This window comes from Amblyomma maculatum, chromosome 3 (assembly GCF_055883805.1).
Source record: "Amblyomma maculatum isolate TAMU_Amacu chromosome 3, ASM5588380v1, whole genome shotgun sequence".
Taxonomy (NCBI): Eukaryota; Metazoa; Arthropoda; class Arachnida; order Ixodida; family Ixodidae; genus Amblyomma; species Amblyomma maculatum.
Genome location: NC_139346.1, coordinates 3490597 through 3512646, shown reverse-complemented (window position 1 = coordinate 3512646; position 22050 = coordinate 3490597). Strand labels below are relative to the sequence as shown.

At 47.0% G+C, this 22050-nt stretch overlaps 1 long non-coding RNA gene across 1 annotated transcript; it reads right to left on the bottom strand.

Annotated features, from left to right (window-relative positions):
• Positions 1 to 14805: 14805 nt before the first annotated feature.
• LOC146194117 (uncharacterized) lies at positions 14806 to 21099 on the bottom strand. The gene is made up of 3 exons (XR_014705730.1): positions 20943 to 21099; positions 19451 to 19576; positions 14806 to 14982 (listed from the first exon to the last, which is right to left on the bottom strand). It is a non-coding gene; the product is annotated as an uncharacterized LOC146194117 (long non-coding RNA).
• Between the last annotated feature and the right edge of the window lie 951 nt (positions 21100 to 22050).

Below are 22050 nucleotides of genomic sequence, written 5' to 3'. Positions count from 1 at the left end.
GCTTCATCTCCTCAACGTATGCCAGGACAGGCTCGTCAGTAAGTTGAAGTCTTGACTGAAGGAGGGCCTGGGCTCTTTCCTTTCGGACGATGCTTGAAAAGGCAGTCAAAAACGCTTCCTTGAAAATCTCCCAATCCTTCATAGCTGCCTCATGATTTTCGAACCAAACTCGGGCATGTCCTTGAAGAGCAAAGTAGACCTGCCTGAGTTTCGGAGCGTCGTTCCAGCCGTTGAATTCTGCCACACGGTCGAAAAGGTCCATCCAGTCTCCAGCATCTTCATCCGGTCGTCCGTGGAAGCAGGGGGCTCACGGGGTTGGACGAAAACAACCGGTGCTGTAGTAGGCTGGATCATTGTCAGCGTCGATACCTTCCGAGATCGAATGGGGTCAGGCAGCAGGCCATGTTCGGGTTGTAGGGCTTGAAGTCGGCGGCTGGCTCGGTGACCTGTAGGCTGGTCTTCCAGGGCGACATGAACACGGCTTGGGTCTTCGCTTGAAGGAATAAAGGCAGCACCTCCACCAGATGTCACGTAGGGGTGACAAGGTCAACGACACAAATGAAGGGTCGATGATTGCACTGAAGAAACTCTATTGGGCTGACTTGCGCCCGCAAAATAAATAAGCAACTCGGCGGCGGCGATAGCAACAAACGTGCTCGTCGGTCGTCGAACAAAGAATGCTCGTCACACTCGTCAACGCTCAATTTAAAGGCTGCACAGAACAATCTAGATAACGTCGCAAACAGCTACCAGCACGGGCTGGAACATTGTGGAAAGACACACGAGTGGCCGGAATCTTCGAGATAGATTTCGGTGCATCTTGCGCTACAACGAAACTGATAAAGGTGTGACTCGCGACATCGCGCATTAAAAAATAAAGATTATGGAACTGATACGCGGTCCAGAATCAGAGTGATAAGTCTGTATGCCGGCGGCTGTTAAAAAACAACAAATACTGTTTTGAAGGTTTCGCGGCAATATTCTGCTACTCTGGGTATTTCATGGCCTTGTATTTTAGACCCTGATAAGTTGAGCTGTTGAAAATCATCAGACCCGACTTAACTGCGTTAAAACTGAAGCCTAGTGCGTCCCCTTTATATCCGCAATACTTAACTAGAGTTTGCAATTCTTCTAGACTCTCAACTAGCAGCACAATATCGTCTGCGTACATCAAACCGGGGAGGCGCTGCTCTACCGCTTTGCCACCTAATCTATATAACCGGGCGAAACCTGGGTTACTTTCTTGTATCCTCCGTTCCAGGTTTATCATATAAAGCATGAACAGCAGCGGTGATAGAGGACAGCCTTGCCTTAATCCTTTGCATACTTTGACATCTTCGGTACTTTTTATCCCTTCCCATGTAATTTCTACTTTGTTATCCCGGTATATTTCCTGTAGGAACTCTATTATCTCATAATCGATACCTTCTTCTTTTAATATTGTCACGAAGACAGGGATTTAGGGGTATCGGCAACAGGGGCAGATACACACAGTCGAGAGAGAGGTTCCCGAGAAACGGTAGCACGAAGACACAAGCTCAAGAGTCCACAAGGGTTAACTAGCCGAAGCGCGCGCGAGTCTTTTTATTTATTTATTTATTTATTGTTTCCTCAAGGGTCCACAGGGGACATTACATGAGGGGTGGGCAAACAAAAAATACGAACACAGATGGTCTTCAATGGCGGTTTTGAATAGAACACGATTGATGATGGCCGCCACTTCGGATGGAAGGTCATTCCAGTCATTGGCTGTTCGAAGAAAAAATGACATTTTATATGTTTCGGTGCGGGCCCGTTCAGGGTAGACGGCGTTAGGGTGACTATGACGAGAAAAGCGATGAGCGCGTGTTATCGGGGCAGTTTCATGATCGGAAGTGTGATAAAATTTATGATACAGCGAAAGACGGGCGATTTTACGCCGACAGGCCAGTGTTGGGAGATTAAGCTGAGATTTTAGTGCTGTAACGCTAGTATAGCGAGAGTAGTCTGAGCAAATGAATCTGGCGGCGCGGTTTTGGACTGCTTCGAGCGTGGTGATTAGGTTAGTATAGTGGGGATCATATGCAGCACATGCGTAATCAAGTTTAGGACGTATGAAAGTTATATAAGCAAGAAGCTTAATGGGAGGGGGAGCTAGTGATAGGTTACGGCGCAAATACCCTAGAACTTGATTGGCTGAATTGGTGATGTGGTGAATATGATGCGACCAGGTTAAATCTTTACTTAAATGGATACCAAGATACTTGTATGAGTCAACGGATGAAATAGGATTGTTGATAATTGTATAAGTATTTTCACGGTGGTTGCGCCGGCGATGGAAAGAAATAAGTGACGTTTTACTGCTATTTAGGGACATGAGCCAAGTACTACACCATTCTTCGACGTGTGCGAGATCTTCTTGAAGAATGGTGGCGTCGGAGGAATTATGTATTTGGCGGTAGATGACGCAATCATCCGCAAAGAGTCGGACATTAGATCTGATGTTAGAGGGTAAATCATTTATGTAGATAAGGAACAGAAGAGGGCCTAAAACGGTCCCCTGAGGGACGCCAGACAAGACAGGGGAGAGGGATGACGAGTGTGAGTTAGCATGAACGAATTGATAACGATCAGTAAGGAAGGCTCGAATCCAATCCAGAACTAGGGGATGAAGGTTTAGGCGTGACAGTTTAAGAATTAGGCGCGCGTGCGGGACTTTATCAAATGCTTTTTCGAAATCCAGAAATATTGAATCCGTGGGAATGTTACGATCTAGGCATGCGTGTATATCATGAAGAAAAAGAACAAGTTGCGTGTCACAGGAATGGTCTTTACGAAAGCCGTGTTGGTTAGAATGAAAAAAATTACGAGATGATAAAAACTTGGCAGTATGAGAATATATGATATGTTCCATAATTTTACAACAAACACAGGTTAATGAGATTGGCCTATAGTTAAGTGGTGAAGATCTGTTACCTTTCTTGTGGACTGGAATGACCTTCCCAATGCGCCAGTCCCGTGGTAATGAGCACGAAGAATATGACTGCTGAAAAATCAGAGACAATATGATACTGCAGAGGTCTTTGGTGTTTTTGAGGATTTTGGCATTGATGCCGTCAATACCAGCGGATGAAGAATTTTTTAGTTTATCGATGACCATGGCGATGCCGCGCGGTTCAAATGCAATGTTATCCATAGGTGTGTGAAGAAAACTGGGTGCATCAGGGAGGTTATTAAGAGGTTCGTTTGTGAATATAGAACAAAATGCATCATTTAGAATATTAGGAACCTCTGATTCAGAAGAGGAAACACCAGAATTATCAGTCAGAGAAATTATGCTAGAGGTGGAGGGGCAAATAGTTTTCCAGAAACGCTTCGGGTTTTCATCCAGCATGTTAGGCAAGGTGGATGAGTAGAAGTTATTCTTAGTTTTGATGACCTCGGTATCGTAATTAGCCGCGGCAGTGTAATATTTCTCCCAGGCGGTAGCCGTGCCTGTAGTTTTAGCTGCACGAAATAATCGCTTCTTTTTGTTATTTAATCTTTTAAGTGTTTTGTTACACCATGGGGATCCAGGACGTTCTGTTACGGTTATGGTCGGGATATGTAAATTTATTAGGCGTTGCATTTCGGACTTAAAGAGTAACCAGTTAGATTCAAGAGAGCGTAGTGAAAAACCAGACGAAAAGTTATCAAGGAAAGCAGCAAGATCGCGGTTAAAGCCAACGTAGTTACCTTTATTATAGAGGGTAAGCGTTTTCTTGATCTTTTTCGCGTTTCGTAAATCACAAGAAAATGTAGCATGAATGGCCATGTGGTCGCTGAGCCCTTTAATGTAAGTGATGGGTGAGAAGCTATTAGGTTGTGATGTCAGCACAAGGTCCAGAATATTAGCAGAATGATCTGTTAAACGAGTTGGACGGTCGATTATTTGATCTAATCCAACTTCTTTGTCGTTTTAGCGCTACCTCGAACCATCAGGTGGCATTATTCCCCCCCCTCGAAAAAAAAAAACCGCAAGTTCAGAGAAAAAAAAAACTGCTCCGGATGGCAAATATGACTTTCAGCGGGTAAAATACGGCTTCATGCGAAGCACATGCACCAGGTCAGACGAGCACTGACGACTAGAACTCGGTACAGTTCCGTCTGGAATAACCTCGTACGTAACTTCTGAGAGGCGACGCAACACTCTGTAAGGTCCGAAGTAACGATTGAGAAGTTTTTCTGACAGGCCTGGGCGCCGGACAGGTGTCCACACCCAGACTTTGTCACCAGGCTGGAACACGACATAGCGATGGCGGTCGTTATATCGGCGTGCATCTGTTTCTTGCTGTTTTGTAATGTGATTACGGGCGAGTTGGCGAGCTTCCTCAGCGTAGGTGGTGAATTCTTCTGCGTCAGCGGTAAGCAGCTGGTCGTCAGCCGCACATGGCAGCATAGCGTCGAGCATGGTCTGTACATCGCGTCCGTATACTAGGCGAAACGGAGTGAATCGAGTTGTTTCTTGGACGGCCGTGTTATATGCAAATGTGACATCAGGCAATATCTCGTCCCATGTTTTATGCCGGACATCGACATACATGGCGAGCATGTCCGCTATTGTTTTGTTTAGTCGCTCAGTAAGGCCATTAGACTGAGGATGGTAAGCAGTAGTCTTTCGGTGATGTGTCTGGCTTAGTTGGAAAACTTCTTCAAGAAGACGCGCTGTAAATGCCTTGCCACGATCAGTAATGACGTATGAAGGGGCGCCATGGCGGAGGACAATCTGCGTCATGAAAAATTGTGCCACTTCGGAGGATGTTGCACGTGGCACCGCCATAGTTTCCGCGTAACGTGTCAGATAATCTGTAGCCACGATAATCCACTTATTGCCAGCTGACGATAGAGGAAAAGGGCCAAGAAAGTCCATACCAATTTGGTCGAATGGTACTAGCGGTGGGGGAATAGGCTGCAGGAAACCCGCTGGCTTCAATGGCGGTGTCTTGCGTCGCTGGCACTCGCGGCAACCTCTAACATATCGATGAACGGTGGCGGTAAGTTTGGGCCAGTAGTAGGCCTGGCGCACTCTCGTAAGAGTGCGTGCAAAGCCCAAGAGTCCAGCGGTGGGTTCATCATGGCAAGCATGAAGGATTTCATCGCGGAGATCTTGAGGGATGACTAGAAGATAGGCTCGGTCACTGTTGCCGGCGCTTTTCTTGTAGAGGATTCCGTCGCGCGTACAGAAGGATGACAAGTTCTTAGCAAACAGTCGAGATACTGTAGAATCGAAACCCTCCAGATGATCGATCACAGTTTTGAGGTCTGGGTCAGCCCGTTGCCGGGCCTTTAAATCAGAGGAACTGATAATGCCAAGAAAATGGGCGTCTTCATCCGTACTGTCATGGGCCAACTCCACGGGTGATCGAGACAGCGTGTCAGCATCTTCATGTTTGCGTCCGGATTTATAAACGATAGAGTAATCAAACTCCTGCATACGAAGGCTCCACCGTGCAAGACGTCCTGATGGATCTCGAAGACTAGCTAGCCAACACAAAGCATGATGGTCTGTCACAACTTTAAATTTACGGCCGTAGAGGTAAGGTCGGAATTTCATTGTGGCCCAAACGACGGCGAGACACTCCTTTTCAGAAGTTGAATAGTTTGATTCTGCCCGAGAAAGGGTGCGGCTGGCATAAGCGATCACTTTTTCCTCGCCTTGCTGGTGCTGGACCAGAACAGCACCCAGACCGACATTGCTGGCGTCCGTGTGAATTTCGGTGGCAGCGTCCTCATCGAAGTGTGCAAGAACGGGAGGGTTGTGCAGCCGTTGGCGCAGCTCGGTGAATGCCTCCTGCTGCTCGGAAGACCAGACATACGGGACGTCATCACGTGTCAGGCGCGTCAAAGGTTCTGCAATCTTGGCAAAATCGGCATTGAAACGGCGATAGTACGCGCACAGGCCCAAGAAACGTCGGACTGCTTTCTTCGTGGTAGGGATGGGAAAATTGGCTACAGCGGCTGTTTTATCAGGGTCAGGCCGGACACCGTCAGCGCTAACCACATGACCGAGAAATTTTAGCTGCTGATATCCAAAGTGACATTTTTCCGGTTTGAGTGTCAAATCGGCCGAGCGAAGAGCGTCCAATACCGTTCGCAGCCGCTTAAGATGTTGGTCAAACGTTTCTGAAAACACGATGACGTCGTCCAAATAAACCAAACAGGTTTGCCATTTAAGACCAGCAAGTACGGTATCCATCATTCTCTGGAACGTCGCTGGCGCTGAACACAGACCGAAAGGCAATACTTTAAATTCATATAAGCCATCGGGTGTCACAAAGGCAGTCTTTTCCCGATCGCGCTCATCCACTTCTATCTGCCAATAACCACTTTTTAAATCAATGGAGGAAAAGAACTTGGCGTTGCGAAGTCGATCGAGTGAATCGTCGATACGGGGCAACGGATATACATCTTTTTTTGTGATGTCATTCAGTTTCCTGTAATCAACGCAAAAACGCAGCGTGCCATCCTTTTTCTTAACCAACACGACGGGCGACGACCACGGACTTTTAGACGGCTGAATAACATCATCATTAAGCATTTCCTGGACTTGTGTCCGAATTGCCTCACGTTCTTTGGCCGAAATACGGTACGGCTGCTGTCGAATAGGTCGGGCATCGTCAGACGTTATGATGCGATGCTTGGCGATAGAAGTTTGCCGGACTTTCGATGATGAGGCAAAGCACGGGGCGTACTCCAGCAGTAAGGCACGCAGGGCGCGTTGTTGACAGAAAGAAAGGTCACTGCTAACATCGATGCGGTCTAGAACACTGGGAGTATCGATAACGTCAAACGCAAAACATTCAGAAACTTCATGTAACAGTTCGCCGAAAGCGATGGCAGTAGAGCGATAGAGGTGGCGAGATTCATTCGTGAAGTTCGTGACGAGAAGCTCAGAGTGACCATTGCTGAGAATAATTAAGCTTCGAGCTGCACAGATGCCATGAGAAAATAAAAGAGAACGGTTGCTTTCAGCTATTATCGGTCCGTCACGAAGCCCGTCGCACACAACACTCACAAACACGCTGGAGCGGGGAGGCACTGAAACACACTCGGCTGAAACCCGTAGGGCGCACGTACGTTGGCCATCGGTGGGGCTGGCAGCCGCTTTCTCCGTTGAGAACGAGACCGTTCGCTGTCGGAGATCGATGATGGCGCCATATTCCCGCAGGAAATCAACACCGAGAATCAAATCACGAGAACATTCCCGGAGAACGACGCAGCTGACAACCAACGTTGAAGTACGAATCTGGATTCTAGCCGTGCACTGTCCAATAGGAGTAATTACATGCCCCCCAGCCGTGCGTATTTGTGTGCTACACCATGGTGTCATAACCTTCCTAAGGGTCGCTGCCAGTTTCCCACTCAAAATCGAAAAGTCTGCTCCGGTATCCACTAAAGCGCTGACATTATGACCATCGATGCACACAGGGATGTCCAGCGATAGCCGGTCTCGTAAACCAAATGCTGTCGTTTCTGCTCCAAAATCCATATCTGTTCTCATTGGGGGGACTTCTTTGTGCTGACATTTAGCGGCCCCGCCCCCGGAGGTCGCTCTACTCAGTTTTCCCGGTGGGGGCTTGGCGAGCGACCAGGCGGTGCTCGCGGGAAGTTGCCAGTTGTTGAAGCGGTTTGCCGACGTGGGGATGGAGACCTGGATTGTCGGCGCGCCATCCGGAGGCTCTCTTGTGCGAGGTTGTCTCCAATGTCACGAGGTAGTTGTCCGAACGTGCGTCTCGGTGCGCTGGTGTAAAAACCCTCCTGTCCGAGTTCCCGATAAGGGCACCACCGGAAAATGTGACCAGGTTCCCCACAGTGGTAGCAAAGGCGGCGGCTCCGAGGTGCCTGCCAGACGTCCGTTCGTCGAAAGTTTGATCGCGGTGGCCGCACGTACCGCGTAGGCTGCTGTACAGGAATGTATTGCATTGGCTGCTGGACGGGCATGCACTGGGTTGGTGGTAACGTAGACAACGGAGCTTGGACGGGAACTGGGCGTCGGAGAATGTCAGCGTAAGTCGGACGAGAATAATCAGGAGCAGGTGTACTTTGAGCTTCAGCAACATGCAGAGATGGCTGCGTGACTTGCTGAATCTCTTCACGGATCATATGTGCGAGAGAATCACCCCTGGGTTGGAACGTGCCACAAACCTTCTGCAGTTCCTCGCGTACAATCGCACGAATAAGATCTCGGAGCTGTTCAGTATTTCTTACAGCAGCTGTAAGAGGCTCGGCAGCAGTCGTAGCGAGGATTGGGCTGTCGTAGACCGCCGAGCGGCGCTGGTGTAGGATCTTTTCCATGGTGACCGCCTCTGTTAAAAATGAGGTAACTGTAGTTGGTGGGCTACGTACAAGACCAGCAAAAAGCTGTTCTTTAACCCCATGCATGAGGTGGCGCAGCTTTCTCTCTTCAGACATGTTGGGATCCGCACGTCGAAATAGTTTCCTCATGTCCTCAACATACATCATGACGGACTCGTTTGGCATCTGTTTTCGAGATTGTAGAGCACGTTCTGCTCGTTCGCGCTTATCAAGGCTGATATACGCCTCTACGATAAGACGGCGGAACTGAGGCCATGATGTTATTGTGCCTTCTCTGTTCTCATACCATGTCAAAGCATGGTCTTCCAGGCAGAAAATGGCGTTCCGTAGCTTTAAGCTGTCGTCCCACTGATTAAAGGATGCGACTCGTTCGAACTGAGTTAGCCAATCCTCAATGTCTTCATGCGCAGTGCCATGGAACGATTTCGGCACTCGGGGGTTTTGAACGTAAACAGGAGTACCTTGCATGACTGTCGTAGTGCTTTGCGTGGCTGGCCGGAGGCTCGTTGTTGAAGTGGACTCCAAGGGCCCGTGTTCGGGAGGAAGGCCCAGGTTCCTCCGGCTGACGCGATGAACTGGCGTGTCCACAGGCAAAAGCTCGGTGTCGTTGGTTCGCGGAGGGGTGTGCGACATTGAGAGGACAATTACCCAGCACCTCCACCAAAACTGTCACGAAGACAGGGATTTAGGGGTATCGGCAACAGGGGCAGATACACACAGTCGAGAGAGAGGTTCCCGAGAAACGGTAGCACGAAGACACAAGCTCAAGAGTCCACAAGGGTTAACTAGCTGAAGCGCGCGAGAGTCTCCAACTTCTTTGTCGTTTTAGCGCTACCTCGAACCGTCAGGTGGCAATATGTTCTACAGGAGTTCCCTGCTTACGTTGTCGTACGCCCTGTTTATGTCTAGGAAGGCCAAATACAAAGGTCTATTTTCCACTCTAGATATTTCGATGCATTGGGTAAGCACAAACAGGCTATCATCTAAGCGCCTACCATTTCTAAAGTCGTTCTGAAGTGCTTCGAGTATCTTGTTAATACATCGTACTGTTTGTCCTATATAACAGGCTCCACAAGAGACTACAGGAACACCGGAACAACTTGGAAAGTGGCAAGGACAAAACATTTCTGGTCTCACATTGCCTTTCATGTGAAACAATGAAGGAGAAGAAGTGCACTCCTAAGTTTGACCAGGTTAGGAATTTGTATCGCCACAAAGAAATGATGACGAGACAGATGGTGGAATCATGTTTTATTTCAACGGCCAATAAGTGTGTCTGCAAGACTTCTCTTGCTCTTTCAATCAAAAAGGTGTCTTATTTGAGTGACTTTTTGTGCAGCAGGTGAACCCAGGGGTTGTTTCACAGGATTGTTTCGTTTTCGTCATGTTTGTTTTTATCTAGGCTTTGTAGTAAAGGGCTTAGCCATAGTTGTGAGTCACCGCTCGTACTGTGGCTTTCTTTTATCTTGTCCTTTCTCTTCGTGTTCGCGCTGTTTAAATTAATAATGGATATGTACCAACTCGCCCTACAAAGTATCTTGGCAATCTTCCATGCCGCTTGTCGCTCTTCTATGCAGCTACCCTTGAACATGTTGGAAACGCGCGCGGCGGCCAATAGATGGCAGCAATTTTACATAAGGTCAGAGTTATTTAGAAGCAGCTACTAAGAAGCCGGAAAAAAAGGAAGAAGTAAGGAAGAATAAAAATCCCAGAGAGAAGGACACAGATAACCGAATTCAGGAGCAAACAGTTGGGAGAGGGAGAGAGAAGACCCAGGAGCTTATCGCCGGAGATTCTAACATGAGCAGGTGCAAGCGAGATATCTTGGAACGTGTAGAGGGTGATAAGCGAGTGTTAGTTGGAGCCTTCCCAGGGAGCGCAATGAGGGCCGTGATGAAAGGGAGTAAAAATAGGCTGTTGAAAAATTTCGCAGAGCGCAGTATGGTAATAGTAGCCGCGGGGCTAAACGATGTCCTAAATGGTGACGCTGCAGGAGTGGCGGAAAGTTTAGCTAAGGGAGTTGACGATTTCAGGGAGATAGCACAGCAGGCGCAGATAGTTGTTTCCACAGTACCGGAGGTGCTAGGATTGAACGGAAAGCTGAGAAAAGGACGTGGTGGCAGTAATAAGGACATAAGAAAATTAAGTCTGGAGAAGCGTTTCGAAGTGATTGAGGTAAACAGGGAGGTACATAAAGCAGGTTTTATTAGGGCTTTTCAGCGAGATGGCATTCATTTTAACAGAAGGGTGGAAGCAGAGATCGGCTGGCGCCTGGCAGGCAGCGCTGTAGCGTTTTTAGGCGATCCGCGAGGACTCCGTGCACAGAGGTAGTCAGAAGTGAAGCAGAAGAAAGTGTAATAATGGAGGCTGATCCCCCCAAAATGGAAAAGAGTAGGTCGAGAAAGAAAAGTACAAAAAAGAAATTTAGTATTAGGATCAGCTACATAAACATGCAAGGAGGTAGAAAAAGAGCGGAATGGCTAGAGATAGAACAGCAGTTGAAGGATGACAAAATAGGTGTGTACTCTCTTTGCGAGACTCATCTCAGGGATCTAGCAGATCCGCCGTTTATAGAAGGCTACGTCTGGGAGGGGTGCAACAGAACGAGAACGGAAAGAAAGGATGGAGGGGTAGGTATGTTAATACACCAGGGAACAAATTGGCAAAGAATTAAATCACCTTGTAAAGAACATATCTGGGTTTCAGGAACAATTGCCGGCATAAGGACATGGCTAGGGGTAGTTTATTTAGGAACAGGACATCAACGCAGGCAAGAAAACAAGGATCTTGTTGAATGTCTCAGTAACGATATAAGCCAGTTTGCCGACGGGGCGAATATTATTCTGCTGGGGGACATGAACGGCCGCATCGACGATCTGGATGGATACACGGATTATAACGGGAAGCTAATGCTAGATTTTTGTGAGCGACACGATCTGGTTATAGTAAATAGAGAAACAAAATGTGAAGGCCAAAACACGTGGGAATTCCACAACATTCAGACGACCATTGACTAATGTCTAATGCCGCAGGAAATTTATAGCAAGGTCACAAAAATGGAAATAGGCGAAGAAGAGGAGTGTAGTCTGGGAAGTGATCATAAACGTATTAGTTTGCAGATGGGGCCCTTGATGAAAAGAGAAATGGAACTTAGACAAAACGTAAACGCAAAATTAAACGACGATCAAATAGCGCAGATAGCAGCAGACATAGAGGAAGCAATAGAGAAAAGCCCCATGGAAGACTGGGATTATGAACAGGTAGAACTACTCATTTAGGAGGAAAATTAAGGAGGTTAAAGTAGCAAACCGCTGGAATGGTAAGAGGAAGCCACGGAGCTGTTGGAATAAGGAAATCAGGGAAGCTATTGAACAACGACGGGCTGCTTCAAGGGATCACTGAGTGTCAAAGAAAGCACAGGTATCTCAGGCGCAAATCGACCAAATATGGCAATCATATCGACAAAAGAAACTTGAGGTACAAGCCCTCATGGCTGACATACACGATGCCTCTAGAGGCGGAGCAAGACATTTCTGGAACCATATAAGCTGGCTAGGGAAGAAGAATAAAAGAAAACATGATCGGTTTCAAGATAACGAGAGAAATTGTTTAAAGGGAGACAACGCAGTGAACTACATTACATCAGTTACAGCCGAGTCATTTAAGAGCGACGATAGGGCAATCTCCGCAAATCAGGAAGCAACACAAGATAGCAGAAAACAAAGCAGCTTAGAACTGACCAATCTAAACTGGAAAAAGGCAGAAAAAAATATTCCTAAAAACACATCTACAGGAATAGACGGAATTTCGATCAAGCTGATTAATGAACTCGGTCCAAAAAGTAAGGAAACGTTGGTAAAAGCTCTGGAAACAGTCATAACGAATAAGCAAATTCCGGACAGCTGGCGGCAGAGTAAAATGAATTTGATTTATAAAGGGAAAGGAGAAAGGATGCACATAAAATCCTACAGGCCGATTACCATAACATCTGTTATGTACAGTTTAGCCATCAGGCGGTGAAATTAAAGGTGCAAGCATGGGTAGAAAGTAACAAGATACTCGGAGAACTTCAGAACGGCACTAGAAATGGTAAGCGCTTAGATGATAGCTTGTTCGTTCTTACCCAATACATCGAAATATCTAGAGTTGAAAATAGACCTTTGTATTCGGCCTTCCTGGACATAAACGGGGCGTACGACAACGTAAACAGGGAACTCCTGTGGAACATATTGTTACGGCCGAAGAAAAAGAAGCGGGCAATGTCATGGGCAGGCGCGCTCGCGGCAGGTCCGCCATCATTCATTAAAATGTCATCTACCATCGCCATCGATCATGTTCTGTCGCCTGTCTTCACCGGCTTGCCGCCCCGTAACATTTGGTTGGAGGCGCGGGATACATCATCATCACTCGTCATCCTGGCCCGGAGCTTCGGCGCCCTGTGTCATCTTGCGTCGTCGGCAGCGGGTTCCTGGGACCTTTTACCTGGCTGTTCCCCAGCCTGCCGGACCCGACGCCACATCGCCGTTCTCCACCCCTGCCCAGTCCTCCACCCTGACCGAAAGACACGGAGAAACACAAGTAGTCCTTTAGGATCCCACCGACCCGAAACGCCACGAACACGTGCAAGGACACATCACAAGAGACAGCGCATGAAAGACCTGACCGAAGGATCCGACCGACCCGAGACGCCGACCAGATGAACCCACCGACCCGATACAACACTACAGATGAAGAAATCGCCCCCGCCTGTGCCGTTTGATGCGTGCCTAGGACCCAGCCATCAAATCCTGGCGACCGGTTCAACGAAAGCTTCCTGGGCCAGGGTTCATTGATCATCATGGCGGCAAGCCGTTACCTTCTTTCTCTTATTTCTTCACCGCTCCGCACAAGATCGTCGTCATGTCATAAATCTGATCAACTTTGACTTCTTCTTCGTCCACCGATCGGGACGAAGAAGAAGTCATCCATCCATCCATCCATCCATCCATCCATCCATCCATCCATCCATCCATCCATCCATCCATCCATCCATCCATCCATCCATCCATCCATCCATCCATCCATCCATCCATCCATCCATCCATCCATCCATCCATCCATCCATCCATCCATCCATCCATCCATCCATCCATCCATCCATCCATCCATCCATCCATCCATCCATCCATCCATCCATCCATCCATCCATCCATCCATCCATCCATCCATCGTCAATAGCGGCGACGCCGCTTTCAGCAATGCTGGACTGCACCTCTTCTGCGCTTCCACCAGCTTTCCACGGTGCGCGCGATAAAGCATCGGCCACCTTATTCATGCTGCCCCGGCGGTACTCAATGGCGTACGCGTAACCTTGCAACGTCAGCGCCCATCTAGCCAGTCTGCCTGGGGGGTTTTCAGCCTCTTTAACAACGAAAGTGTCTGGTGATCTGTCTGCGCGGTGAAAACCGCTCCATCTCGGTACATGTAAACTTTGACAATGCGAACATTATATCGCCAGGCATTCCTTTTCGGTCACGGAGTAATTCCGCTCCGCCGATGCGAGCGTGCGGCTAGCGAACGCGACAGGGCGTAGCTTACCTTCGTGTTCCTGCAACAATTCCTACACCGGCATCCCTAGCAGACAGACTGCTTGTTCAGGTCGGGGAGGCGCAAGCTAGCGGTGTTCGCTATCGCGCGAGCCAAGACAACAGAAGCGTCCTTCTGTTCCTTGCCCCAGACCCACTTCGAGCCTTTACGCAACAGCTGGTTCAATGGCCTAGCGAGCTCCGAACAACGAGGGATGAATTCCCAGACGGCCATAGACGTCCGACGGTCGACCGACGGACGTCCGTTCTCGGACCTTCGGACATCCGACGGAAGTCCGGTTATGTTCGATATACGTACAGCGGACGTCCGTCGGACTATCGTTCGTGGATCCGGATCGCGTCCCACGGACGTCCGACGGGCAGCCGGAGGCGGACATTCGGACGTTTCCCGGAACATGCTTGCAGGGCCCGCTATTCGTGTAAAAACTTGCCAATAACATTCGTGTAAAGCTCAGCAAGCATGTGCCATGGAAATTTCAGTCACATACTAGTGCTCAATGCCTTTGTCGTGAGAGTAAAGCAGACAATAGAATATGGAACAGGTTCAAGTTTCCTGTTGTCTGCTTTACTTTCACACACAAAGCACTGAACAGTAGTGTGCAATTAAAACTTCCATCAAAGAGGCACATATGCTAGCTGAGCTTTACACAAATGCACCATTCCTGAAAACATGCTAAGTGCATAGGCATACCAGCATGCGAGGTTGTAAAAAAAGCATTTTTTTGCCTTCTTTGCAAAAACTGCATGCATAAATAGTCTACACTAAAAAAATATCGATGTTAAGGAATGGCATGGTAAAATGCAGGCCAACTGGAGTATTAAGAATCTACTTGAATAATTTTTTTTAATTATACTTGGCCGTGACAGCTCTTCCCATGGGGAGGTGGTGGAGGAAAAGGTATTTATTGAAACCTAATATTTCGGAATTAGCGAGATGATTGAGTTCTGTGTGGGCGGCCTCCGCAGGCCGGGATTCCAGGAGCAGTTACTATCCTGTGCATTTGCTCGATCAGCTGTTGCTAGTCTTTCAGGCCTAAGATGGAAAGAGCAGGCTGGGCTCCTCCTGCAATAGAAGGGAAAATGAAATTCAAGTTATCTGTGCTGAACTTTGATTACACATCTCCAAGGGCAACTGCCAGTTTCTCTCAATTGCTTTTTCCAGATGGCACTGTACGCATGCATCTCCATTCAGAACTGTCACATACTATATAGAAAGGTCATATAACTGCAGCAAAACCCATGCAGAATAACAAAAGATACAAACGTAGTTTGACCAGAACCTGGCATTCAGTATTTTAATGTTTTTATGTCGTCTCTTTGAACATGCCACTCTGAACAAACATGGCATGTTATGCTTGCTGCTATGCGCCCTCAGCAATGCCCAAGACATGGAGTGCACATGCAGAGAAACTAAGCATAAAGGATATTGTATATGAACATAAAGCACAGCCAGAGCATTGCAGTATTACACAGGTACGCATTGGCGGCAGAAACCTGCATTTTGAGCGGTTTAACAGGCAGATTTCTAAAGTCATTGTTCCTGCTCTGAAAAGAAGTGATCAATAATAACATCATTTAAAATTGTTACCTTTTTGTTCTGTAAACTGCACATTTCGCTGGTTTCCATGTACCCTCTACTGAAGACATTCCCTGGGCGTGTCGGGGGTATATCGACATCAACATCTAGGCTACAAGCTTCTAGAAAGCGTCTCCTTAGAGCAGCTGCGACGAATTAACTTATCTGATAACATGCAAGCTGCTGCAGCAGAATAAAGATAGACATTTGACATGTGGCTAAAGCCCAATGTGGAAGCATAGCCCGCCGCAGTGATTGCGCAGTGTTCATGCTTCTACAAGAGTTAAAAGTAATTTGTTTACCCACAGCGCTATATGTGACATTACAATAGCAAGGCTTATAGTTACACAAAACACAAAAAGCTGATAACCACAAGCTCCTGATGTATTACCGGCAGCATGCAGCATGGATGTATGTCATGGATTTCTCAACTACGCACAACAAATTACAAAAAAAATAATGGTATTTATAAATGCAGCCAGCTGTTCACAAGAAACACTGTAGCTTTTTTATGGGGAAGGTAGTGGGCGCCAAAGAAACTGCCCCTGTAAAGGCGCCTAATTTGCCCCTATGTAATATCGGGGACAAGTGTGTGGACTACACAAACTGCAATCAAAGCACATAACTTTCACATCGACCAGGAAACTCGGACCATACTTGTCGATGTGAAAGTTGAACAATAGTTCTTTCATGTGTGCAAGAGAAATAAGGTCACAATTCGTTTACATCGCGATTCTAGTCCAAAATCTACAGACATACTGCCCAGACTTTCGCCCCCGCAGTATAAGCCACCACTTGGGTAAGAGATTAGTAAAAGAAGTGTATAAAAGACATTAGTGCTGTTGGACAGCCATAGCTATAAAAATGGTATCGGCATTGGAGTACTACCTTACATTACATTACAAAGCAAGAGTTAGTGTCCGCTGATCCTCATTTGAACGAACAAAAAGAGGGGGAGGGGGGAAGAAATCTACCTCAATTACATGTTTTGAGTGACACCAAGCCGCAGTTAGTATTAAAGATATCACACATTTTTGTGGAAGATTTGGGAGCGCTTTGCAGCTTTCTTACAGGATTGGACAAAAGAGCTCACCATCTTCAGAAAGGCACATTATATAGAAATGAAAATAGTGAATTTACTGCATCTGGCCACAACTTGCACACGGAGAGGAAGATGAACTGAAAATTTTATACATGAATGTACGTATTTACAACAGGTGAAACAATGACCATGATCTATGCCGAAGAGTAAAGAGATCAAAATCTAGCTCAGAACGAGTTCTCCAGGCCGCGGGGCCGTTTCATTAACGTCGGGACTCCGCCCACATTTCTTCTCCCCGATGACAACGAACTCACACATGACTGGCTAACAAACATTTTGGCATGTCTTTCCACTTTCATAAGTTCTTCACCCTCTCCCTAATACAAGCAATGCAAAAGGGACAACAAATTCGTTTCACAACAAACGGAATTTAGAGAATGGACCTCGAAATGATTGGCTCACTAGGTCACATGCCAAACTCTCTCCCCTAGGGAAAAAAAAAAGAAAAATAATTAGAACCCATCAAAACGGTGTCCCACGTGCGCAACCATTGCCCAAAGCTTGCATCCTTGGCGGCACCTTTTACAGGGCAATTATTGCAATTATTGGCGTCCGAGTCAGCACCATTGCGGACCACATCAGAAGAGACAACCCACATCATACCGTCACTGTTACACACTTGCCCTTTTTCAACGCCGCTATCTCCCACCATTGTTAACATCCAGGGTTGGAATCCTCAACGAGACCCCACTCAGCGCGCCTGCACTGAATAATTGTTACTTTTATGGGCTCCCCAACAAGGAAGAGGGCCTTACACCCTTCAACCTGACAGTGTTTTTTCTTTGAACGATAAGCAGTTCTTCCAAAAGAGAAGCTCGTTTCAAAGCAGTGCTGCCTCCGGGTGATGGGTCCAGTCAGCGTACTAAGGATCCCTTAGTACGCTTAGTACTAAGGACCTCTTAGTTGTATACTGTTCGTAAAGCTCCTTAAATAAAAATGAGCCCCCTACATGACACAGCAACGAGAACAAACTGCCTGTCCCCGCGTCTTCGAGTGTGACAGCAAAGTCCTCGGAAGAGGGGACTTCTTTCCCTCTCTGCCTACGTTTCCGTTAAGCACTGTAGCTGCTGCAGCTGCCTATCTGTGCGCGTCTCTCCGCCTCCTGTCCGAGGGCAAGTGGGAGACGGCCGCAGCTGGGCATTGAACAGGTGACCCAGAAAGAGCAGACTAATAATGGTGCCTAGTATACCCACCGATCCCTTACAGAAATCATTAAAGAAATGAAAGCAACACATCAGATAACACTAGAATGTTTCTAAATACAAAGTCAACAACTCCAAGTGATATAAATATATGTACATCTCCGCACATTAACTAGACAGAAACAGTGCAGAGTAAACTAGTAATTCAGTGTCTAGCAACACTATTAAAAGGGGATAAAGGCCACGGGGGGCTACGATTATTAGTACCGTTTTGCCTTTAAACTACAATAACATACTTGTTGCAAGCTTAAAATCAAAGATTCACGCCTGTCCCACCCACAGCAATGGAACACACATCTGACTCAAGTCTGCAGAGAAAGAGCAAGCTAGACTATTGCAGACGCACCCTTGGTTATTTTTCTGGCACTTCTGAGGGTGAAGAATCTGACTTGTCAGTAGCATGTATATGAATAAGAACCCTATGACAGTAAATGCATCAGATTTTCTGGAGTGGCTTTTCTTCGCTGACCACATATGAGGTGAGCTATAATTTATCCAACTTGGCCTAGGTTTATTCTATGAATAACAAAGCTATAGCAGGTACACAGTCGTCCACTCAGGCTGAACATGCGAGTGCGTGGCATCCACTTTTTGAGATGCCACTGCATCCATCGCAGCTGCACACCGTAGCGAAGAGGCAGACAGCGTGAAGTACCAGCCTGTAGTCCCTCTACCACCACTGGGGTCCCAAACTAGGGACCCCTTGTTTTTGTCAGGACAGGCCCCCTCAGGGTCAGCTAGTAACCTCCTGTATTTGTATCTGATGGCAATGTTTTCCACCACCACCCACAATACGCAGCTGCGCATCATAGCAGATGTGAAGCAACAGCTCCTGGTCCTTCTATGCATAAGCCACTTTGCCTTGATGCATGCCTGCGCACCATAGTAAAGAGGCAGACGACATGACGCAGCAGCTCATGGTACCTTTACACGAGCCCCCCATTGTACTTCGATACGCACCATAGCAAATATACACACTACGCCACACAGCTGCTCCTGGTCCCTCTATGCATAAGCCATTTTGCCTCAATACGCACCTGCGTACCTGAGCAAAGAGGCAGACGTGAAGCTGCAGCTCCTGGGCCCTCCATGCACAAGCCACTTAGCATCAATGCACGGCTGTGCACTGTAGTAAAGAGGCGAAGGACGTTAAGCAGCAGCTCCTGGTCCCTCTACACATCAGCCATTTTGCCTCAATGCGCATCTGCACACCGTAACAAACAGCCAGATGTGACAAAGAAGCTCCTGGTTTCTCTACAAATAAACCACTTTGCCTCAATGCACGTCTGCACACCGGAGCAAAGAGGCAGATGACGTGAAGCTGGAGCGGCTGGTCCCTCTACGCACAAGCCACTTAGCCTTGATGCATGGCTGTGACGGATGCATTGCTATTTTGCAAACTGCATGCCACACATTCCCATTCAAGCTAAGAGTGGACGACTATGTCCAATGACAAAAAGTAACATGGCGAACAATGTAAAAAGAATTTGCTGCATAAAGTTTGTTGAAACCAGTTCTACATCCTACATGTAAACAAGCTAAAACCTGTCGAAGGGATGTCCTGTGTGTTTAAAATCATCACGCTCAAACAACTTCAACACTGACAATCATGATTCAATATTAATAATATAGATAATGATACAATACTCACTTTTAGCCATACCAAAGAAATGAGAATGCAAAGGGATGTTGCTGTTTTTCCCCCGTGGATGACAGTTTTCCATGTTCAAAGTGCTGCTTCCTGTTGGCCTACGAAATCGGCTACAGCAAATGGCATCTGAAAAATTTTTGGAAGCCTCATGCTAGTCTTCAACGAGAAAAGCATTGCCATACAGAAGCAGAACACAAATACTACAATACATTAAAAGCACCAACTGCGGTGCTGTTTTTAGGATGACTAGGTAGAGGTTTTGCTGTAGCAAGCCAAATGTTAGCCTTCAATAAGGAAAGCATTCCCATACAGAAACAGAACACAATCTTTTACAACACATTAAAAGCATCAATTGCACAAATGCTTGTAAGATGACCAGGTACAGGTTTCTGCTATAGCCCACATCATGTGACCAGCGGTTATCAGAAGCCTTGTATGTGAGCATGATGCCCTAGATTCAATTTATGGCTATCACTGTATTAACAAGCATGGGTTTAAAGCTACTTTAATATGATAATCTAAGAACATGGTAAGAGCTTTCAGTGCGACACATAAGCTCAGTATCATGCACTATAAGGTGCTGCATGGCTCTAGTGCAGCTTTGGCATTATCTCGCTGTCAATAATGCAGTGAAGTTCTGAGGAGCCTTTGAATATCTGTAAGGACAAAGCAACAACAATTTTGTTTTCATCGCACTTTTGCTCAACTCTTTTTTTTTTTTTTTTGAGCCCGCGGCTTGCATGGCCTCCCAGTACGCCTGTTTTGCATAAAAGAAGGCGTTGCAGGCACCAGAGCTCACACCCCAACTGTATCGCGGCGGCGGTATGTCAAATTCGTGCCAGAACAGCGCAGAACAACGGGTCAAGAAAAAGACAAGTGCTGACTTTTTTTTTTTTCTCTCATCTCCTTGTCCGGTTGTTCTGCGCGGTTCGGTCCCACATGCATAACCAACATGCGCAAGGTGCTGTCCTGGTTTGTCAAAGCTGAAGGAGAGTACTAAACCTTTAGTTATTTAGTAGCTACAGCCGTTCCTTCTAGAAACTGTAGTTGCCGTAAAGCTCGAGAGAGAAAGATCAGCGGCTGTCCATTAAAAAAAAAAAAAAAAAAAAAAAAAACTCGCGACGTTTTCACAAGTGTAGGCATGTCGCACGATAGGCTCGAGGAGTGCAAAAGTTTTCTCGTATAGTTTTTACAATTCAGCACGTTGCGCATGGTTAACAAATTAACTCCTTTAAAGCTCGGGCAGGCACTCCTTTATCAGAGACAGAGAAGTTGCGCTGCTTACTGGCGCAGCGTCCAGTAATGCCGAAAAGATGGCCCTCAGACTTGAGGCTGCACTTTAGCTAGTCGGCGGGGAGCCATCCTGTCAGTCTCGCCTAAAACACTCGACCGTTCGGCTGCTGTACAGAGCTGTTTCCTTACGCAAAAGCTCACCACTATCGGTGCATCGAAAAGTTCAACTAAAGAAACAAAAGTTCGGTGAAATACTTACTTTGGAATCAGCGGGTGAACAAAGTGTGCCAGCCGCACCAAGCCACAGCAAAAACAATGCTAGCAGTGCATTACAGCCGTAGGTATTTGTAACTGCGCAGAAAATGCAGAACACGGAAACCTTCCTCCATGCGTGAAGCCATCTTCCATGACTACTAAACTTCAACTTGTCAGGTGGATTGGATTGGCTCATTTCAGATTTTTTTGAGGATAGGTTCGGTTTCGTTCTTTTTGAGCTTGCTGCTTGCTGCGTCTATTCAGCCACTGATTAAAATTTCACCGAAGCATCATGATAGAAACATGTTTAATGGTCATTTAACTTTTAATCAAAAATTTTGGATGGAAGAATTCAACGATGAAACATGCGGAAAATAAAAAAAAACTGTTTAATGGAAACGCTTTCTATCGCATCGATTCGCTCTGGCACCATATAATGCAGACATGACGGCATTACTGATTTATACGCAGTTCAGACGAGCACGACGACTACAAACTATATCATAGCTGTGTAAAAGCAAATCCAGTGGCGGACGTACGGCGGCTGTCCGCTGGGCGAACGGATTCGACCATCCGCTTTCGTACGTACGCCGGAATTCCGGCGGACGTCCGAAATCGGCCGCCGAGTTGCGGCCGAGTTCGGTTGTCCGTCGGACGTCAGTGGCCGTCTGGGATTGTCTGTAGAAAGCAACCATTCCCAAAAGCCTCTGCAAGCTTTTGACGTCCGTCGGGCAGGGGTAGTTCAGAACTGCCTGCAATTTGTCATCGTTCGGTCTCAAAGTGGCATCATCAACCACAAATCCCAAGAGGTTCACTCTCTTTGATGCCACCTGCATTTTCTTTGGGTTGATCGTTATACCCGCACGTCTAATTCTTTCAGGAACGGAATTCAGGTGAATGAGATGCTCTTCGAACGACTGTGAGAATATCACGACGTCGTCGAGATACGCCATCGCTTAGTTCAACCTTGCATCGCCCAGCACGATGTCCCTCAATCGCATGAACGTGCTCGGTGCATTAGACAAACCAAACGGGAGTCGAGTAAATTCGAAGAGCCCGTGGTGACAGATGAATGCGGTTTTCTGAATGTCACCTTCCGCCACCTCAATTGC